Source organism: Oncorhynchus tshawytscha, linkage group LG10 (assembly GCF_018296145.1).
Source record: "Oncorhynchus tshawytscha isolate Ot180627B linkage group LG10, Otsh_v2.0, whole genome shotgun sequence".
In the NCBI taxonomy this organism is placed as follows: domain Eukaryota; kingdom Metazoa; phylum Chordata; class Actinopteri; order Salmoniformes; family Salmonidae; genus Oncorhynchus; species Oncorhynchus tshawytscha.
Genome location: NC_056438.1, coordinates 46,687,144 through 46,707,729, shown reverse-complemented (window position 1 = coordinate 46,707,729; position 20,586 = coordinate 46,687,144). Strand labels below are relative to the sequence as shown.

The 20,586-nt window shown below is 42.3% G+C and overlaps 1 protein-coding gene across 1 annotated transcript in view; it reads right to left on the bottom strand.

Annotated features, from left to right (window-relative positions):
• LOC112260315 (ras-related protein Rab-3A) overlaps nt 1–10,032 on the bottom strand; it is a 31,379-nt gene extending 21,347 nt beyond the window's left edge. Inside the window, exon 1 of the mRNA XM_024435328.2 lies at nt 9,866–10,032. The gene's annotated coding sequence lies outside the window, so the exon portion shown is untranslated. The remainder of the gene's footprint in view (nt 1–9,865) is intronic.
• Nucleotides 10,033–20,586: the final 10,554 nt, after the last annotated feature.

Here is a 20,586-nt window from a genome sequence, read left to right as displayed (position 1 = left end):
TGTTGTCTACCTCACTTGCTTTGGCAATGTTAACACGTTTCCCATGTCAATAAAGCCCTTGAATTGAATTGAATTGATATCCCTCTAGTGGTTTGGGGGCTGTGCTTTGGCAAAGTGGGTGGGGTTATATCCTGCCTGTTTGGCCCTGTCCGGGGGTATAGTCGGACGGAGCCACAGTGTCTCCTGACTAGAGGTTGACCGATTATGATTTTTCAACGCTGATGCCGATTATTGGAGGGCCAAAAAAAGCAGATACCGATTAATCGGACCATTTTTAAAAATGTATTAATGACAATAACAACAATACTGAATTAACACTTATTTTAACTTAATATAATACATCAATAAAATCAATTTAGCCTCAAATAAAAAATAAAACATGTTCAATTTGGTTTAAATAATGCAAAAACAAAGTGTTGGAGAAGAAAGTAAAAGTGCAATATGTGCCATGTAAGAAAGCTAACGTTTAAGTTCCTTGCTCAGAACATGAGAACATATGAAAGCTGGTGGTTCCTTTTAACATGAGTCTTCAATATTCCCAGGTAAGAAGTTTTAGGTTGTAGTTATTATAGGAATTATAGGACTATTTCTCTCTATACCATTTGTATTTCATTAAGCTTTGACTATTGGATGTTCTTATAGGCACTTTAGTATTGCCAGTGTAACAGTATAGCTTCCATCCCTCTCCTCGCCCTTACCTGGGCTCGAACCAGGAACACATTGACAACAGCCACCCTCGAAGCAGCATTACCCATCGCTCCACAAAAGCCGCGGCCCTTGCAGAGCAAGGGGAACAACTACTCCAAGTCTCAGAGCGAGTGACGTTTGAAACGCTATTAGCGCGCTACCCGCTAACTAGCTAGCCATTTCACATCGGTTACACCGGGCTAATCTTGGGAGTTGATAGGCTTGAAGTCAAACAGCTCAATGCTTGAAGCATTGCGAAGAGCTGCTGGCAAAACGCATAAAAGTGCTGTTTGAATGAATGCTTACGAGCCTGCTGGTGCCTACCATCGCTCAGTCAGACTGCTCTATCAAATCATAGACTTAATTATAACATAATAACACACAGAAATACGAGCCTTAGGTCATTAATATGGTCGAATTGGGAAACTATAATTTCAAAAACAAAATGTTTATTCTTTCAGTGAAATACGGAACCGTTCGGTATTTTATCTAACGGATGGCATCTCTAAGTCTAAATATTGCTGTTACATTGCACAACCTTCAATGTTATGTCATAATTACGTAAGATTCTGGCAAATTAGTTCGCAATGAGCCAGGCGGCCCAAACTGTTGCATATACCCTGACTCTGCGTGCAATGAACGCAAGAGAAGTGACAATTTCACCTGGTTAATATTGCCTGCTAACTTTTCTTTTAGATAAATATGCAGTTTTCAAAATATATACTTGTGTATTGATTTTAAGAAAGACATTGATGTTTATGGTTAGGTACACTTTGGAGTAACAACAGTCTTTTTTTGCGAATGCGCACCTCATCGATTATATGCAACGCAGGACACACTAGATAACTAGTAATATCACCAACCATGAGTAGTTAACTAGTGATTATGATTGATTGATTGTTTTTTATAAGATAAGTTTAATGCTAGCTAGCAACTTACCATGGCTTCTTACTGCATTCGCGTAACAGGCAGGCTCCTCGTGAGGCAGGTGAGAGCGTTGGACTAGTTAACCGTAAGGTTGCAAGATTGAAACCCCGAGCTGACAAGGTAAAAATCTACGTACTTCCGGCGCCGACAGAGATGGCCGCCTCGCTTCGCGTTCCTAGGAAACTATGCAGTTTTTTTACGTGTTATTTCTTACACTAGTACCCCAGGTCATCTTAGGTTTCATTACATACAGCCGAGAAGAACTACTGAATATAAGATCAGCGTCAACTCACCATCAGTACGACCAAGAATATGTTTTTCGCGATGCGGATCCTGTGTTCTGCCTTACAACCAGTGTAACGGAGTGGATTACATGCAGCGACCCAAAAAAACTACTCAGAAAAAGAGGGAAACGAAGCGGTCTTCTGGTCAGACTCCGGAGACGGGCACATCGTGCACCACTCCCTAGCATTCTTCTTGCCAATGTCCAGTCTCTTGACAACAAGGTTGATGAAATCCGAGCAAGGGTAGCATTCCAGAGGGACATCAGAGACTGCAACGTTCTCTGCTTCACGGAAACATGGCTAACCGGAGAGACGCTATCCGAAGCGGTGCAGCCAGCGGGTTTCTCCACGCATCGCGCCGACAGAAACAAACATCTTTCTGGTAAGAAGAGGGGCGGGGGCGTATGCCTTATGACTAACGTGACATGGTGTGATGACAGAAACATACAGGAACTCAAATCCTTCTGTTCACCTGATTTAGAATTCCTCACAATCAAATGTAGACCGCATTATCTACCAAGAGAATTCTCTTCGATTATAATCACAGCCGTATATATCCCCCAAGCAGACACATCGATGGCTCTGAACGAACTTTATTTAACTCTCTGCAAACTGGAAACGATTTATCCGGTGGCTGCATTCATTGTAGCTGGGGATTTTAACAAGGCTAATCTGAAAACAAGACTCCCTAAATTTTATCAGCATATCGATTGCGCAACCAGGGGTGGAAAGACCCTGGATCATTGTTACTCTAACTTCCGCGACGCATATAAGGCCCTGCCCCGCCCCCTTTCGGAAAAGCTGACCACGACTCCATTTTGTTGATCCCTGCCTACAGACAGAAACTAAAACAAGAGGCTCCCACGCTGAGGTCTGTCCAACGCTGGTCCGACCAAGCTGACTCCACACTCCAAGACTGCTTCCATCACGTGGACTGGGAGATGTTTCGTATTGCGTCAGACAACAACATTGACGAATACGCTGATTCGGTGTGCGAGTTCATTAGAACGTGCGTTGAAGATGTCGTTCCCATAGCAACGATTAAAACATTCCCTAACCAGAAACCTTGGATTGATGGCAGGAAGGCACGAACCACTGCTTTTAATCAGGGCAAGGTGTCTGGTAACATGACTGAATACAAACAGTGCAGCTATTCCCTCCGCAAGGCTATCAAACAAGCTAAGCGCCAGTACAGAGACAAAGTAGAATCTCAATTCAACAGCTCAGACACAAGAGGCATGTGGCAGGGTCTACAGTCAATCACGGACTACAGGAAGAAACCCAGCCCAGTCACGGACCAGGATGTCTTGCTCCCAGGCAGACTAAATAACTTTTTGCCCGCTTTGAGGACAATACAGTGCCACTGACACGGCCTGCAACGAAAACATGCGGTCTCTCCTTCACTGCAGCCGAAGTGAGTAAGACATTTAAACGTGTTAACCCTCGCAAGGCTGCAGGCCCAGACGGCATCCCCAGCCGCGCCCTCAGAGCATGCGCAGACCAGCTGGCCGGTGTGTTTACGGACATATTTAATCAATCCCTATACCAGTCTGCTGTTCCCACATGCTTCAAGAGGGCCACCATTGTTCCTGTTCCCAAGAAAGCTAAGGTAACTGAGCTAAATGACTACCGCCCCGTAGCACTCACATCCGTCATCATGAAGTGCTTTGAGAGACTAGTCAAGGACCATATCACCTCCACCCTACCTGACACCCTAGACCCACTCCAATTTGCTTACCGCCCAAATAGGTCCACAGACGATGCAATCTCAACCACACTGCACACTGCCCTAACCCATCTGGACAAGAGGAATACCTATGTGAGAATGCTGTTCATCGACTACAGCTCGGCATTCAACACCATAGTACCCTCCAAGCTCGTCATCAAGCTCGAGACCCTGGGTCTCGACCCCGCCCCTGTGCAACTGGGTTCTGGACTTCCTGACGGGCCGCCCCAGGTGGTGAGGGTAGGCAACAACATCTCCTCCCCGCTGATCCTCAACACTGGGGCCCCACAAGGGTGCGTTCTGAGCCCTCTCCTGTACTCCCTGTTCACCCACGACTGCGTGGCCATGCACGCCTCCAACTCAATCATCAAGTTTGCGGACGACACAACAGTGGTAGGCTTGATTACCAACAACGACGAGACGGCCTACAGGGAGGAGGTGAGGGCCCTCGGAGTGTGGTGTCAGGAAAATAACCTCACACTCAACGTCAACAAAACTAAGGAGATGATTGTGGACTTCAGGAAACAGCAGAGGGAACACCCCCATCCACATCGATGGAACAGTAGTGGAGAGGGTAGCAAGTTTTAAGTTCCTCGGTATACACATCACAGACAAACTGAATTGGTCCACTCACACAGACAGCATCGTGAGGAAGGCGCAGCAGCGCCTCTTCAACCTCAGGAGGCTGAAGAAATTTGGCTTGTCACCAAAAGCACTCACAAACTTCTACAGATGCACAATCGAGAGCATCCTGGCGGGCTGTATCACCGCCTGGTATGGCAACTGCACCGCCCTCAACCGTAAGGCTCTCCAGAGGGTAGTGAGGTCTGCACAACGCATCACCGGGGGCAAACTACCTGCCCTCCAGGACACCTACACCACCCGATGCTACAGGAAGGCCATAAAGATCATCAAGGACATCAACCACCCGAGCCACTGCCTGTTCACCCCGCTGTCATCCAGAAGGCGAGGTCAGTACAGGTGCATCAAAGCTGGGACCGAGAGACTGAAAAACAGCTTCTATCTCAAGGCCATCAGACTGTTAAACAGCCACCACTAACATTGAGTGGCTACTGCCAACACACTGTCAATGACACTGACTCTACTCCAGCCACTTTAATAATGGGAATTGATGGGAAATGTAAATATATCACTAGCCACTTTAAACAATGCTACCTTATATAATGTTACTTACCCTACATTATTCATCTCATATGCATACGTAGATACTGTACTCTATATCATCGACTGCATCCTTATGTAATACATGTATCACTAGCCACTTTAACTATGCCACTTGGTTTACATACTCATCTCATATGTATATACTGTACTCGATATCATCTACTGTATCTTGCCTATGCTGCTCTGTACCATCACTCATTCATATACTCATATATCCTTATGTACATATTCTTTATCCCCTTACACTGTGTATAAGACAGTAGTTTTTTTGGAATTGTTAGTTAGATTACTTGTTCGTTATTACTGCATTGTCGGAACTAGAAGCACAAGCATTTCGCTACACTCGCATTAACATCTGCTAACCATGTGTATGTGACAAATAAAATTTGATTTGATTTGATTTGATTTCGTTCTGCACTTGAACAAGGCAGTTGACCCACCGTTCCTTGGCCATCATTGTTAATAAGAATGTGTTCTTAACTGACTTGCCTAGTTAAATAAAGGTGTAAATAAAAAAATAAAAAGGCTAAATCGGCGTCCAATCGGCCCTAATTAATCAGCCATTCCGATGAATCGGTCGACCTCTAGTCCTGACCCCTCCAGTCTCAGCCTCTAGTAATCATTCTGCAATAGTATATGTGTCGGGGGGCTAGGGTCAGTTTGTTATATCTGGAGTATTTCTCCTGTCTTATCCGGTGTCCTGTGTGAATTTAAGTGTATATTATTCTCTCTCTCTCTCTCTCTAACTAACTGATCGGCTATGAAAAGCCAACTGACATTTACTCCTGAGGTGCTGACCTGTTGCACCATCTACAACCACTGTGATTATTATTATTTGACCCTGCTGGTCATCTATGAATGGTTGAACATCTTCGCCGTGTACTGCTATAATCTCCACCCGGCACAGCCAGAAGAGGACTGGCCATCCCTAAGAGCCTGGTTCCTCTCTAGGTTTCTTCCTAGGTTCCTGCCATTCTAGGGAGTTTTTCCTAGCCACCGTGCTTTTACATCTGCATTGCTTCCTGTTTGGGGTTTTGAGCTGGGTTTCTGTATAGCACTTTGTATAGCACCTTATCTTCACATAATCACTAGTTAACTACACATGGTTGATGATATTACAAGGTTAACTAGCTTGTCCCGTGTTGCATATAATCAATGCGGTGCCTATTAATTTATAATCGAATCACAGCCTACTTCAACTTTGCCAAAAGGGTGATGATTAGACAAGACAAAAGCGCATTCGTGAAAAAAAGCACATTCGTTGCACAAATGTACCTAACCATAAACATCAATGCCTTTCTTAAAATCAATACACAGAAGTATATTTTTTTGAAACCTGCATATTTAGTTAAAATAAATGCATGTTAGCAGGCAGAAATTGTGTCACTTCTCTTGCGTTCAGTACAAGTAGAGTCAGGGTATATGCAACAGTTTGGGCCGCCTGGCTCGTCCTTAACAAAGACCGTAATTAATTTTCCAGAATTAGAATGTAATTATGACAACATTGAAGGTTGTGCAATGTAACAGCAATATTTAGACTTAGACATACTTTTAACCGTGTTGCCCAAAGCTAACATTATAAGCAGCCAGCTAGCTTCATCTGGCTAGTGAGGCTCGACCGGACCGGGTTACGTGTTATGAAGCTAGACACAATAGCGGAATTTGCGGTTTGCCTTCAAAATAAAAGTATGTCATTGACAGCGAATACAAATAGTAGAATTATGCTATACTTTTATTTTGAAGGCTAGCCGCAAAGTCCACTATTGTGGCTAATCCTTATTGTGGTTAGCTTCACATAGATGGGTCCGACCACCGTTAATCAAATAAGACATTTCTTATAAATTAGGGTTATTTTAGATGATGATACCAAGCTATATAGTTAGCTAGCTAACTATAGCTACTGAAACAAATGATGTTGTTTTGCTATGTTTTTGGGGAAGAACATTGTTTGCATCCATGAGCTAGCTAGCTTTTTTTTATGACCAGCACTGTAGGTGCAACTTACCAGCATCATTGCATACATATCGATGAATCATTGTGACATATCAAATACGAGTGATAGTGTAATCAATGTGTATTAACTACGTAAAAAATGTATGAACTAGAGGTTGACCGATTAATTAGGGCCGATTTCAATCAATCGGAAATCTGTATTTTTGGACAATTTTTTATTTTATTACACCTTAATTTAATCTTTATTTAACTAGGCAAGTCAGTTAAGGACACATTCTTATTTTCAATGACGGCCTAGGAATGGTGGGTTAACTGCCTTCTTCAGGGACAGAACGACAGATTTTTTACATTGACTGCTCGGGGATTCAATCTTGCAACCTTACAGTTAACTAGTCCAACGCTCTAACCACCTGATTACATTGCACTCCACAAGGAGCCTGCCTGTTACACGAATGCAGTAAGTTGCTAGCTAGCATTAAATTTATCTTATAAAAAAAACAATTAATCATAATCACTAGTTAACTACATATGGTTGATGATATTACTAGTTTATCTAGCGTGTCCTGCGTTGCATATATATATATTTTTTTTTTAACCTTTTATTTAACCAGGCAAGTCAGTTAAGAACACATTCTTATTTACAATGACGGCCTGGGAACAGTGGGTTAACTGCCTGTTCAGGGGCAGAATGACAGATTTGTACCTTGTCAGCTCGGGGGTTTGAACTCGCAACCTTCCGGTTACTAGTCCAACGCTCTAACCGCTAGGCTACGCTGCCGCCCCATTCAGATTCAGTGCGTATTCGCGAAAAAGGACTGTCATTGATCCAATGTGTACCTAACCATAAACATCAATGCCTTTCTTAAAATCAATACACAGAAGTACATATTTTTAAACCTGCATATTTAGCTAAAATAAATCCAGGTTAGCAGGCAATATTAACCAGGTGAAATTGTGTCACTTCTCTTGCATTCATTGCACGCAGAGTCATGGTATATGCAACAGTTTGGGCCGCCTAATTTGCCAGAATTAAGGTTGTGCAATGTAACAGGAATATTTTGACTTATGGATGCCACCCGTTAGATAAAATACGGAACGGTTCAGTATTTCAATGAAAGAAAAAACGTCTGGTTTTCGTGATGATAGTTCTCGGATTCGACCATATTAATGACCGTGTATGTCTGTGTGTTATTATGTTATAAATAAGTCTATGATTTGATAGAGCAGTCTGACTGGGCGTTGGTAGGCACCAGCAGGCTCGTAAGCATTCATTGACAGCAGCTCTTCGCAATGCTTCAAGCATTGCGCTGTTTATGACTTCAAGCCTATGAACTCCCTAGATTAGGCTGGTGTAACCAATGTGAAGTGGCTAGCTAGTTAGCGGGGTGCGCGCTAATAGCTTTTCAAACGTCACTCGCTCTGAGACTTGGAATGGTTGTTCACCTTGCTCTGCATGGGTAACGCTGCTTCAAGGGTGGCTGTTGTCGATGTGTTCCTGGTTCGAGCCCAGGTAGGGGCGAGGAGAGGGATGGAAGCTATACTGTTACACTGGCAATACTAAAGTGCCTATAAGAACATCCAATAGTCAAAGCTTAATGAAATACAAATGTTATAGAGACAAATAGTCCTATAATTCCTATGATAACTACAACCTAAAACTTCTTACCTGGGAATATTGAAGACTCATGTTAAAAGGAACCACCAGCTTTCATATTTAATTCTTATTTTTGCAACATGTCTAAAAGCCAGTTTGTCATTATGGGGCAGTGTGTGTGGATTGAGAGAAACAATTGAATCAATTTTAGAATAAATCTGTGGGGGGGGGAAACAAAATCAAGGGGTCTGAATACTTTCCAAATTCCCTGTAATTGCAGGCTATTCTTTGGGTGCTGTAATCAGTCGTTTTTGATTAAAAACAATTGTGTGATGTCAGCGCTGCAGCCCGCCCACACTAGTCGCCACTCAACCCCATTGTAAATCGTGGAGTTGAGTTTAATCAGCTAACCTACTTTCAAAATACATCTTTCCACTAAAGCACAGGATCAAAACAGATTTACCCCCCCAAAATAACATGTCCATAACCCCATCTTGGGGAGGTGGAAATTTCCTTAGCATCTCTTCCCAAATGTAGGGTATTCCCCCCAATCCCCCCATCATCTTCAACAACATAGGGGAAAACGGTAAAGGTGAGCGTCCCATGTCGTGCCCTGGGGTGCTATAGTCTGCCCCTGCATATTATAGTGCGCTTATAACGTTTAACCAGAAATAAACGATGCTGCGATAATCTTTTTATTATTCACAGTTTAGCAATTCAATTAAACAAACATGTTGTTATAGATGAACGTATATAGTTACTGCTTTACATTGCTTGGACATTTCAGACACTAAAATCGTATATGGCACTCCTGTCTTTGCCAACGCACCCGACCAAGATCAACAAGGCGGAAACGTTGCGGCTTAGGCAATCATTGGCTAAACTGGCTAACAAGCTATGGCTGGGTGTCTTGAGAATAGATTTTAGCGCATGTCTAACATTGAATGGACATGCAGTTACATCAGGCGGTTTAACTTGACATTTGCTATAGTCAACGTATGTTGGTAGCTAATTGCATTTGCATGGGTTAGCCGTCTTGGTCACAGGGAGATCAATTAGGCTAAGACCATCCCTTTGGGTCACCACTGTTTCCTAGCTAGGTCCACAAGCTGGATAAATGGTACCGGGTCTCGCGCACAACTCAATCAGAAGGAAAAAAATAACACTTCTACCCAATAATAGCTGCTCACGGTCAATCAAAAGGACTGTTGCTTTAATGACAAAATGTCGCTATTCTTCGTTTTAAAGAGCCGCATTGACAGCATAAACATTATTTCACCAGAAAATACATGTCTCCCTGCAATTAGGTTTAGCTAGCATACTAGTCTATTATTGATGCTAGCGAAGCATCCTTGTCTATATGTCAAATGAAGGTTACTCTTCCTTATTTTGCGACTACATTTGCCCTCTCCATTATTTGATTTACATTTGCCGAAATATTCAAACACTTTTTGGTGCTACTGTTAATTTGTTTAAATGCCTCGCCAGACGATACAGGTTGCGGCTTACCGTGAATTGTCTGTTTTATCTGTAGCTCCGTTGCAGTAGTACCCAGTGTTGCACCTGCAGAAACTAGGGCGTCACTTGCGTGACAGTAGAGCTAGACAATGACTGACAGACTGGTGGACCAATCAATACTGTTACGCTTGCTGAGCAATTTGAGGCACTATTCAACCAATCCAGTAAATGTGGTGGAAGAGTTACGATGGAGCGTCTTTCTACCGGTTCACAGTAGTTATTACAGCCACAAAGTCAAGTCCAGCTACGTAGTAGAAATGTAAAAACATTGTTGCTTTAAGGTCTTAATTTAAGGTTAGGGTCATCTTAGCGGTGTGGTTAAGGTTAGGGTTAGGTTTAAAATACAATTTTAAGAAGATACATTTAAAAAATAGGCGGGGTTTATGACGTTGTGGCTGTGGTAACTAGTGATGACCCTTGTTAATGTCCAAAGGCAGAAGACTCGTCACAGGCTCTCTTTCCATTTCCTCTGAAATCCAGAGCATCCAGGTTGTTGGGGACTTGGCCACTGAGGTATAATGCCTTGATCACACCTATTGTGTTTTTACGCAGCATCATCTAGATATGTGTGCAACAAAAGTTCAACATTCACCTTCTGCTACCATTTCGGTCAAGCCTACATACAGTTTGACGCATACACTACCGGTCAACATATATATATATTTTTTTGCATTTTCCAATTAAGAACATTCAAAATAAAATAAAAGTGAAAACATGTTAGACAACAATAGGACAAAGTGACAGTAACAGACGAGAGTAAAAAAACATTTTTTTTTATTACAAACATACAATACATATATATTTAATAATGAGACATTGGATCATATGGTCACATATTATACATTACGTGTGAAACATTATGTGAGGATTATATAGAGATTCAATCAATGTGATGTGGAGGGAGATTCTCGTTATAGTCAATAAAAGGTTGCCAAATTCTGTAAAATGTCTTTAACTTATTCCTCAAGCAGTAAGTGATTTTCTCCAGTGGGATACAACTATTAACTTCTGATAGCCACATTGCAACTGGCAGGGAGGAATCCAATTTCCATTTCAAGGCAATACATTTCTTGGCAATCGCTAGCAATATTTCTGTTAGCTTTATAGTATGGCTTTGCCTAAGATTGTTGTTAGTAAAGTTGCCCAGTAGACAGACCTCCGGGTCTGAAGGGAATGCAACCCCGTGAATTGAGGATATGGTATTGCATACCCCCTGTCAGAAACTGTGTAGTTTAGAACACTGCCAAGTGGAATGGAGGAATGTTCCTTCATCTGAGCCACATCTAAAACATAGGGAGGAGATATCAGGGTTGAACTTGTGCAGTCTAGATGGGGTGATATAGAGCTGATGGAGGAAATTAAACTGGATCAATCTGTATCTGGAGTTCAATGTGGATGTAACACCATCCCTGCATAGGTCACTCCATAGATCCTCATCAAGATCAATACCCAGATCTTTTACCCATCTAAGTCGGGGTCTATCTAGCCCAGGCAGTGTTAGTCCTGACAAAAGAGCATCGTAAACACGGGAAATGGGCTTGGACAGTGGTTGGTCTGCGTGGCAGAGTTGTTCAATAGCTGACATCTTAGGTAGGTTCCATTGTCCCTTGAGAGTCACCCTGATAAAGTTTCATAGTTGTAGGTAGCTAAAGAAGTCCCTGTTAGGCAAGTGGTATTTCTGTTTCAGCTGATCAAAAGACAGAAGAACTCCCTCCTCATAACAATGTTCCAGAAGAGTGATCCCCTTATCAGACCAGGGTCTAAAGTTACTATTCTGGAAAAACATAGGAATCAATCTATTGTTCCATAAAGGGGTTTTAGGGGAAAGGAATCCCCCTGGTCTGATCAGCTCATACAGTTTGCACCATGCCAGGACAGAATGTATGATTTAAAGGGTTGTCTGTGATGGTTTTTACAGATTTTCTGTCCCATTTGTAAAACAATTCTGCCCCAGTGTCATCATTTACCTCAAGCTTTTCAATGTTCAACCATGAGGGAGAGGGACCATTGTCAAACCTCTGAGCCAGAAACCTAGACTGTGCAGCCCAGTAGTACATTCTAAAATTGGGGAGGTTTAAGCCCCCTCGACTGTAATCAAGGGTCAGTTTATCCAGGCCTACCCTAGGGGTTTTGCCGTGCCAGATAAACCGTCTGGTCAGCTTGTCGAGAGAGGAAAAGAATGCTGCGGGAACAGGGATAGGGAGAGATTGAAACAGATATAGAAATCTGGGCAGGACATTCATTTTAATTACATTGATTCTACCCAGTAGAGTGAGAGGTAAGTCCATCCATTTACAAAGGTCACCCTCCACCTTTTGCAACAAACTGGCCAGATTGAGTTTATAGAGGTTGTTCAGATTACCATCCACCTTTATGCCCAAATATGTGAAGACCATAGGCAACCATCTAAAAGGAAACTTGTGCTTGATGGTATGATGGTCAAACTGGTCAACAGTTTAAGACCACCTACTCATTCAAGCGTTTTTCTTTATTTTTACTATTTTCTACATTGTAGAATAATAGCGAAGACATCAAAACTATGAAATAACACATGGAGTCATGTAGTAACCAAAAAAGTGTTAAACAAATCAAAATATATTTTATATTCTTCAAATAGCCACCGTTTGCCTTGATAACAGCTTTGCACATTCTTTGCATTCTGTCAACCAGATTCATGAGATAGACACCTGGAATGCATTTCAATGAACAGGTGTGCTTTCTTAAAAGTGAATTTGTGGAATTTCTTTCCTTCTTACAGCGTTTGAGCCAATCAGTTATGTTGTGACAAGGTAGGGGCGTATACAGAAGATAGGCTTATTTGGTAAAAGACCAAGTCCATATTATGGCAAGAACAGCTCAAATAAGCAAAGGGAAACGACAGTCCATCATTACTTGAAGACATGAAGGTCAGTTAATACAGAACATTTGAAAGTTTCTTCAAGTGCAGTCGTAAAACCATCAAGCGCTATGATGAAACTGGCTCTCATGAGGACCGCCGCAGGAATGGAAGACCCAGAGTTACCTCTGCCGCAGAGGATAAGTTCATTAGATTTACCAGCCTCAGAAATTGCAGCCCAAATAAATGCTTCACAGAGTTCAAGTAACAGACACATCGCAATATCAACTGTTCAGAGGAGACTGCGTGAATCAGGCCTTCATGGTTTATTTGCTGCAAAGAAACCACTATTAAAGGACACCAATAAGAAGAATAGACTTGCTTGGGCCAAGAAACAGGAGCAATGGACATTTGACCGGTGGAAATTTGTACTTTGGTCTGGAGTCCAAATTGGAGATTTTTGGTTCCAACTGTGTCTTTGTGAGACACAGTGTGGGTGAACTGATGATCTCCGCATGTGTTTCCCCCACCATAAAGCATGGAGGAGGAGGTGTTATTGTATGGCGGTGCTTTGCTGGTGACCCTGTCTGTGATTTATTTAGAATTCAAGGCACACTTAACCAGCATGGTTACCACAGCATTCTGCAGCGATACACCATCCCATCTGGTTTGCGCTTAGTGGGACTATCATTTGTTTTTCAATGGGACAATGACCCAACACACCTCCAGGCTGTGTAAGGGCTATTTGATCAAGAGGGAGAGTGATGGAGTGCTGTATCAGAGTACTTGGCCTCCACAATCACCCGACCTCAACCAAATTGAGATGTTTTGGGATGAGTCGGACCGCATAGTGAAGGAAAAGCAGCCAACAAGTGCTCAGCATATGTGGAAACTCCTTCAAGACTGTTGGAAAATAATTCCAGGTGAAGCTAGTTGAGAGAATGCTAAGAGTGTGAAAGCTGTCATCAAGGCAAAGGGTGGCTATTTGAAGAACATAAAATAACACTTTTTTGGTTACTACATGATTCCATATGTGTTATTTCATAGTTTTGATATCTTCACTATTATTCTACAATGTAGAAAATAGTAAAAATAAAGAAAAACCCCTGATTGAGTAGGTGTTCCAAAACTTTTGACCGGTAGTGTACGTTCGATTAATCCAACATATGCACCACACAGAAAACACTGCAACTGCCTCTGCAATGCAATGCTGCAAGGCAAACTCAGCGTTCCCTTGAAAAGTAATGTATTTCTGGTGTACCAAAATGCCATTACGCTGTCGATGTGATCGAGGAGTAGGAAGAACTGAACTGCATCCAAGATGTCTGCCCGTTGTTTTCAAGGTAATCTATTCACGTTTGCGGGTTCATGGAAGATCTATATCCATCAGTGGAGGCTCCTCAAAGGAGGAAGGGGAGGACCATCCTCCTCGGTGAATTTCAGAAAAATACAAATAATGAAACATAAAAAAGTTATCATTTTTTGATAAAGCTGTACTAAATATGTTCACGTCACCAAATAATTGATTAAAACACTGTTTTGCAATGAAGGTCTACAGTAGTCTCAACAGACCTCTGTAGGGTAGCACCATGGTGTAGCCGGAGGACAGCTAGTTTCCATCCTTCCCCTTCCATAGCCTTAAACAGTAATTATGACAACTTCCAAAGGATGTCTTCCAACCTATCAGAGGACTTGCAGCATGAACTGACATGCTGTCCACCCAATCAAAAGATCAGAGAATGAATCTAGTACTGAAAGCATAAGTTAATGTGGTGAGTAGATGACCGCAAAGAGAGGGAAAGAAAATAGTTGAATAGTTTTGAACAATTACAAGCGAAAGAGAGGTTTTTTTCAAGTTCACTTACTTAACCAGCGAATGCAGCTAGCTAGTTTGGCCTACTCAAATACCTGGCTCAAACAGAGAGGAATGCAGTGTTAGCTAGCTTGCTGGCTATGGCTGTAGAACACTGGAACTCTTCCAAGTCATGCTTTTGGTTTTATAAATGTAATGCCATCGGGGCGCGCCAGTGTAAACTGCAAAACTGCTTGCTGCTGACTGTACACTGTACTGTATGATTGTAGTGGGTCTGTAATGCGTTATTTCTAGTAGCTATGTTGACAATGACGTTAATATGGTGACAACGATGTAGGCTGTGTGTAGAGATTAGCGGTTATTATATGAAGGTTTGGCTTGGAAAGGTTTTTTCGCTTGGTCACAGACAGCTGATGTGTTGTGCACTGAAGTCCACAAGCGAAGGGAAAAGGTGAGAGGAGGAGAGTGCGTAGATGTGAGAAGGAATTATACAACGATTAAAGGGATCGTGCTGTTTGCATGTGGCTACTATAAAAGTGAAATGTGTTTGCGTGTGATCAGGGGTGTATTCATTCCGCTGCTTCTGTTGAAAAAAAGTTTATTAAACATAGACAAACAGAACGAAACGGGGATAAACATATCTGAATGTGTCCAGTAGAATATAATAAAACTTTATTGTCCATCCAGGATGCATATATTTTTTTGGCATCACCTTCCATTAAAAGGATCACATATACATATTCTCACATCACACACATTTAAACCAGCCAGTCCATCATACTGCACACACTAAAAACATAGAGAACATTGATACATTCACTCACAACTGCACTGGACTGATAAGTACATATACCAATATAATTTACGTTGAGTTTAGTAGTCCAACAGCACAAGGAACAAATTGTTTTAACACGTTCTTGGCCATGGGCATTCTGAAGCGCCGGCCAGATGGAAGCCTCTCGAGCTGACAATAACAGCCAGTAAGTAACCTTCTTTTTGGTTGCCTTGTGGAACAGACTGCTCAAATGTGCCTGTGGTCGACCAATTACTTTGCTGGCTGTGTTTACTATTTTGGTCAGTTTGCGTTTGCCCCTCATGCTCAGATTACCATACCAGACTGTCATATTGAACGTGAGGATGCTCTCCACCAAGGCGCTGTACACCCTCTCCAGAACATCCTGGATGACACTAACCCCCTTCAATTTCCTGATTAAAAACAGGCGTTGGCTTGCTTTAAAAAAAATAATACCGTCTTTATTCTCTGTAAAACTCAGCTTGTTATCAATTTGTGTATTTGAAACACTCAACTGCCACCACTGGTTGGTCGTTCAGAGAGAGTGATTGGGGCATTGGCAAGTTGTTGTCATTGATGATCAACTCCGTTGTCTTTTCCACATTGATATGGAGGGCACTTGACCCGCAACATTCTTGAAGGTTGTTGGTCTGTTTAAAATAGCTGTCCCCATCTGACGTAGCATCTTTAAAAAATAGTCCTACCAGAGCCATGTCATCCAAGTACTTGAAAAGGCTCACATTGTTTCCTTGGATCTTCATCTCATTAGTGTAGATAGAGAACAACCACGCTGAAAGGACACACCCCTGGGGCGCCCCTGTGTTTAGGGTCAGTTCATCAGAGAGGGCCCCATTCCTGAGGACCCTCTGCGGGCGCTCTGTTAAAAGCTCCTTGATCCAACTTGATCCAAGGCCTCCGTTTACATTCAGGTCCAGTAGTCGTTTCAGCAGTGTGTGTATTTGCATTGTATTGAAAGATGAACTCAAATCAATAAATAAAATGTGTGCATAAAATGTGTGCACGAGGGCCACAGGTCAAAAGTAATTTGATGATCTGGCCCCTGACTTCTTAGGCACTGGTACAATGATCAACACCTTCCAGGATTGTTTGGCACTGTACAGGTGCTCAGCAGGAGTGGTGTGAAGACTCCGGTTTCCCCGCCTCCGTAGTCTGTTCCTAACACCACCTCTTCAGCCTCGCTTCTTTAGTTTCCATTTTTGACTTTGTAGAACAAACATCAGGCAAAGCAATGCTGTTTTCGAGAGTGTGAGCTTTATCTCGAAAAGAAAGCCGAAACTCACAGGAGTAGGGGATGGTTGTTGATTTACTCACTGAATCCATACAACTTCCGGTATAGATTGTAAAATTTTGCGCATATTACAGCGATTAGGATTGAGAAAGTCACACATGCCATGTACAATCCACTTTCAAATTTATGACACACTTGGAATTACACCTCATCACACATTGAGGCTTCCGGGTGGCGCAGCGGTCTAAGAAACTGCAGTTCAGTGCTAGAGGGGTCACTAAAGACCCAGGTTCGATTCCAAACTGTATCACAACCGGCCGTGATTGTGAGTCCCATAGGTTAGGGTAGGCTGTCATTTTAAATTAGAAAATGTTCTTAACTGACTTGCCTGGTTAAATAATTACATTAAATTGCATTTTGGTGCACCAGAAGTACATTAATTTCAAATGGAACTCTGCGTTTGCCTTGCAGCATTGCTTTGCAGAGACAGTTACAGTGCGTTCTGTGTGGCGCATAGATTTATCTAACATATGCGAAAAATGCACAGTATGCATAGACGGCTTGACAGAAGGTGAAGCAGAAGGTGAAGGTTGAACTTTTGTTGCACACAACAGATGATGCTGCGTACCATTTTGCGCAATGACACTGTTGGTGTTCAACAAAAACGAAACAAAATTGAGCAATATAACTATGAACAAACAAACAATTCAGGCAGGTGAGCTCCTCTGGGTCTGGCAGCAGTGCTCGCCCCCACATTGCAACTTCAGTAAAACCAATGAGCTGATTATGGACTACAGGACTCTCGTTTGCAACTATTGGACTAATGATTATGTTGGCTAGCTGGCTATGGCTATCCAACACATTCAATGAATGTATCAATGTCTGTCACCTTGATCACTCAAATTTCTCTCGACCTGTGTACCTACTGTAAACGTTAATTCATAGGCTAGGTTGTAGCAACCTCGTGATGGGTACATGTGAGTATCATGTAGTAGCCTAAACCTATCAATGTTACATTGAGCTGGGTGAATGGAATATGAATGACAGTCATCCAATATGCTGTAATAAAATCAAATTGTATTGGTCACATACACTTGTTCAGCAGATGCTATTGTGGGTGTAATGAATGCTTGGGCTTCTAGTTCAGACAGTGCAGCAATGTCAAACAAGTAATATCTAACAATTTTACAACATATACCCAATACACACAAATCTAAGTAAAGGAATGGAATTAAGAATATATAAATATTTGGACAAGCAATGTTAGAGCGGCAGAGACTAAGATACAGTAGGAAGTATAGAATGCAGAATATACATATGAGATGAGTAATGTAGGATATTTAAACATTATTAAAGTGACATTTTTAAATTTAGTAGTGTTCCATTTATTAAAGTGGCCAATGATTTCAAGTCTGTGTATAGGCAGCAGCCTCTTTGTGCTTGTGATGGCTATTTAACAGACCTTGAGCCTTGAGATAGAAGCTGCTTTTCAGTCTCTCTGTCCCCGCTTTGATGCACCTGTACTGACCTCACCTTCTGGATGATAGCGGGGTGAACAGGCAGTGGCTCGGGTGATTGTTGTCCTTGATAATAATTTTGGCATTCGTGTGACATCGGGTGCTGTAGGTGTCCTGGAGGGCAGGTAGTTTGCCCCGGTGATGCATTGTGCAGACCGCACCACCCTCATGAAAGCCCTGATGTTGTGGGCGGTGCAGTTGCTGTACCAGGAGGTGATACAGCCAGACAGGATGCTCTCAATTGTGCATCTGTAAAAGTTTGTTAGGGTTTTAGGTTACAAGCCAAATTTCTTCAGCCTCCTGAGGTTGAAGGGGCGCTGGATAGGGGGGTGCTCCCTCTGTTGTTTCCTGAAGTCCCCGATCATGTCCTTTTGATTTGTTGACATTGAGTGGTTATTTTCCTTGCACCACACTCCCAGAGCCCTCACCTCCTCCCTGTAGGCTGTCTCGTCGTTGTTGGTAATCAAGCCTACTATTGTTGTGTTGTCTGCATGCTTGTCTGCGTGCTTGGCCACACAGTCATGGGTGAACAGGGAGTACAGGAGGGGGCGGAGCACGCACCCTTGTGGGGCCCCAGTGTTGAGGATCGGTGAAGTGGAGATGTTGTTTCCTACCTTCACCACCTGGGTATGGTCTGTCAGGAAGTCTAGAACCCAATTGCACAGGGAGAGGTTCAGACCCAGGCCCTCAAGCTTAATGATGAGCTTGGAGGGTACTATGGTGTTGAATGCTGAGCTACAGTTGAATAAAGAAGATTACATACACTTAGGTTGGAGTCATTTAAACTCGTTTTTCAACCACTCTACAAATGTCTTGTTAACAAACTATAGTTTTGGCAAGTCAGTTAGGACATCTGTCATTTTTCCAACAATTGTTTACAGACAGATTATTTAACTTATATTTCACTGTATCACAATTCCAGTGGGTCAGAAGTTTATATACACTATGTTGACTGTGCCTTTAAACAGCTTGGAAAATACCAGAAATTTATGTCATGGCTTTAGAAGCTTCTAATAGGCTAATTGACATCATTTGAGTCAATTGTAGGTGTACCTGTGGATGTATTTCAAGGCCTACCTTCAAACTCAGTGCCTCTTTGCTTGACATCATGGGAAAATCAAAAGAAATGAGCCAAGACCTCCACAAGTCTGGTTCATCCTTGGGAGCAATTTACAAATGCCTGAAGGTACCACGTTCATCTGTACAAGCAATAGTATGCAAGTATAAACACCATGGGACCATGCAGCCATCATACCGCTCAGGAAGGAGACGCGTTCTGTCTCCTAGAGATGAACGTACTTTTGTACAAAAAGTGCAAATCAATCCCAGAACAACAGCAAAGGCCCTTGTGAAGATGCTGGAGGAAACACGTACAAAAGTATCTATAGGCCGCTCACCAAGGAAGAAGCCACTGCTCCAAAACCACCATAATAAGCCAGACTACAGTTTGCAACTGCACATGGGGACAAAGATCGTACTTTTTGGAGAAATGTCCTCTGGCCTGATGAAACAAAAATAGAACTGTTTGGCCATAATGACCACTGAAGCCGAAGAACACCATCCCAACCATGATGCACGGGGGTGGCAGCATCATGTTGTGGGGGTGTTTTGCTGCAGGAGGGACTGGTGCACTTCATAACATAGATGGCATCATGAGGATGGAAAATTATGTGGATATATTGAAGCAACCTCTCAAGACATCAGTCAGGAAGTTAAAGCTTGGTCACAAATGGGTCTTCCAAATGGACAATGACCCCAAACATACTTCCAAAGTTGTGGCAAAATGGCTTAAGGACAACAAAGTCAAGGTATTGCAGTGGCCACCACAAAGCCCTGACCTCAATCCTATAGAAAATTTGTGGGCATAACTGAGTCCTACAAGGAGGCCTACAAACCTGACTCAGTTATACCAGCTCTGTCAGGAGGAATGGGCCAAAATTCACCCAACTTACTGTGGGAAGCTTGTGGAAGGCTACCCGAAACGTTTGACCCAAGTTAAACAATTTAAAGGCAATGCTACCAAATATTAATTGAGTGTATGTAAACTTGTGACCCACTGGGAATGTAATGAAAGAAATAAAAGCTGAAATAAATAATTCTCTCTACTATTATTCTGACATGTCACATTCTTAAAATAAAGTGGTGATCCTAACTGACCTAAAACAAGGAATTTTTACTCAGATTAAATGTCAGGAATTGTGAAAAACTGAGTTTAAATGTGTTTGGCTAAGATGTAAACTTCTGACTTCAACTGTCCATCACTGGGCCCAACCCATCGCACCACTGATAGCTCCTGATTCAATTATTTTCCCATCTATCCCTTGCTAGTATGACTGTAGTCAACATAAATATGTTTTTATTTAGAATGATTGTTTAAACAAGCTCCTATTGAAATACACTTAGATAACCGTAATGTAATCCGAATTTCGTGTCATTGGGGAAAAAACGTGTGTATCATTGTAGCATTCCATGGTCAACATTATTTCCAATAAGCATCCATGATG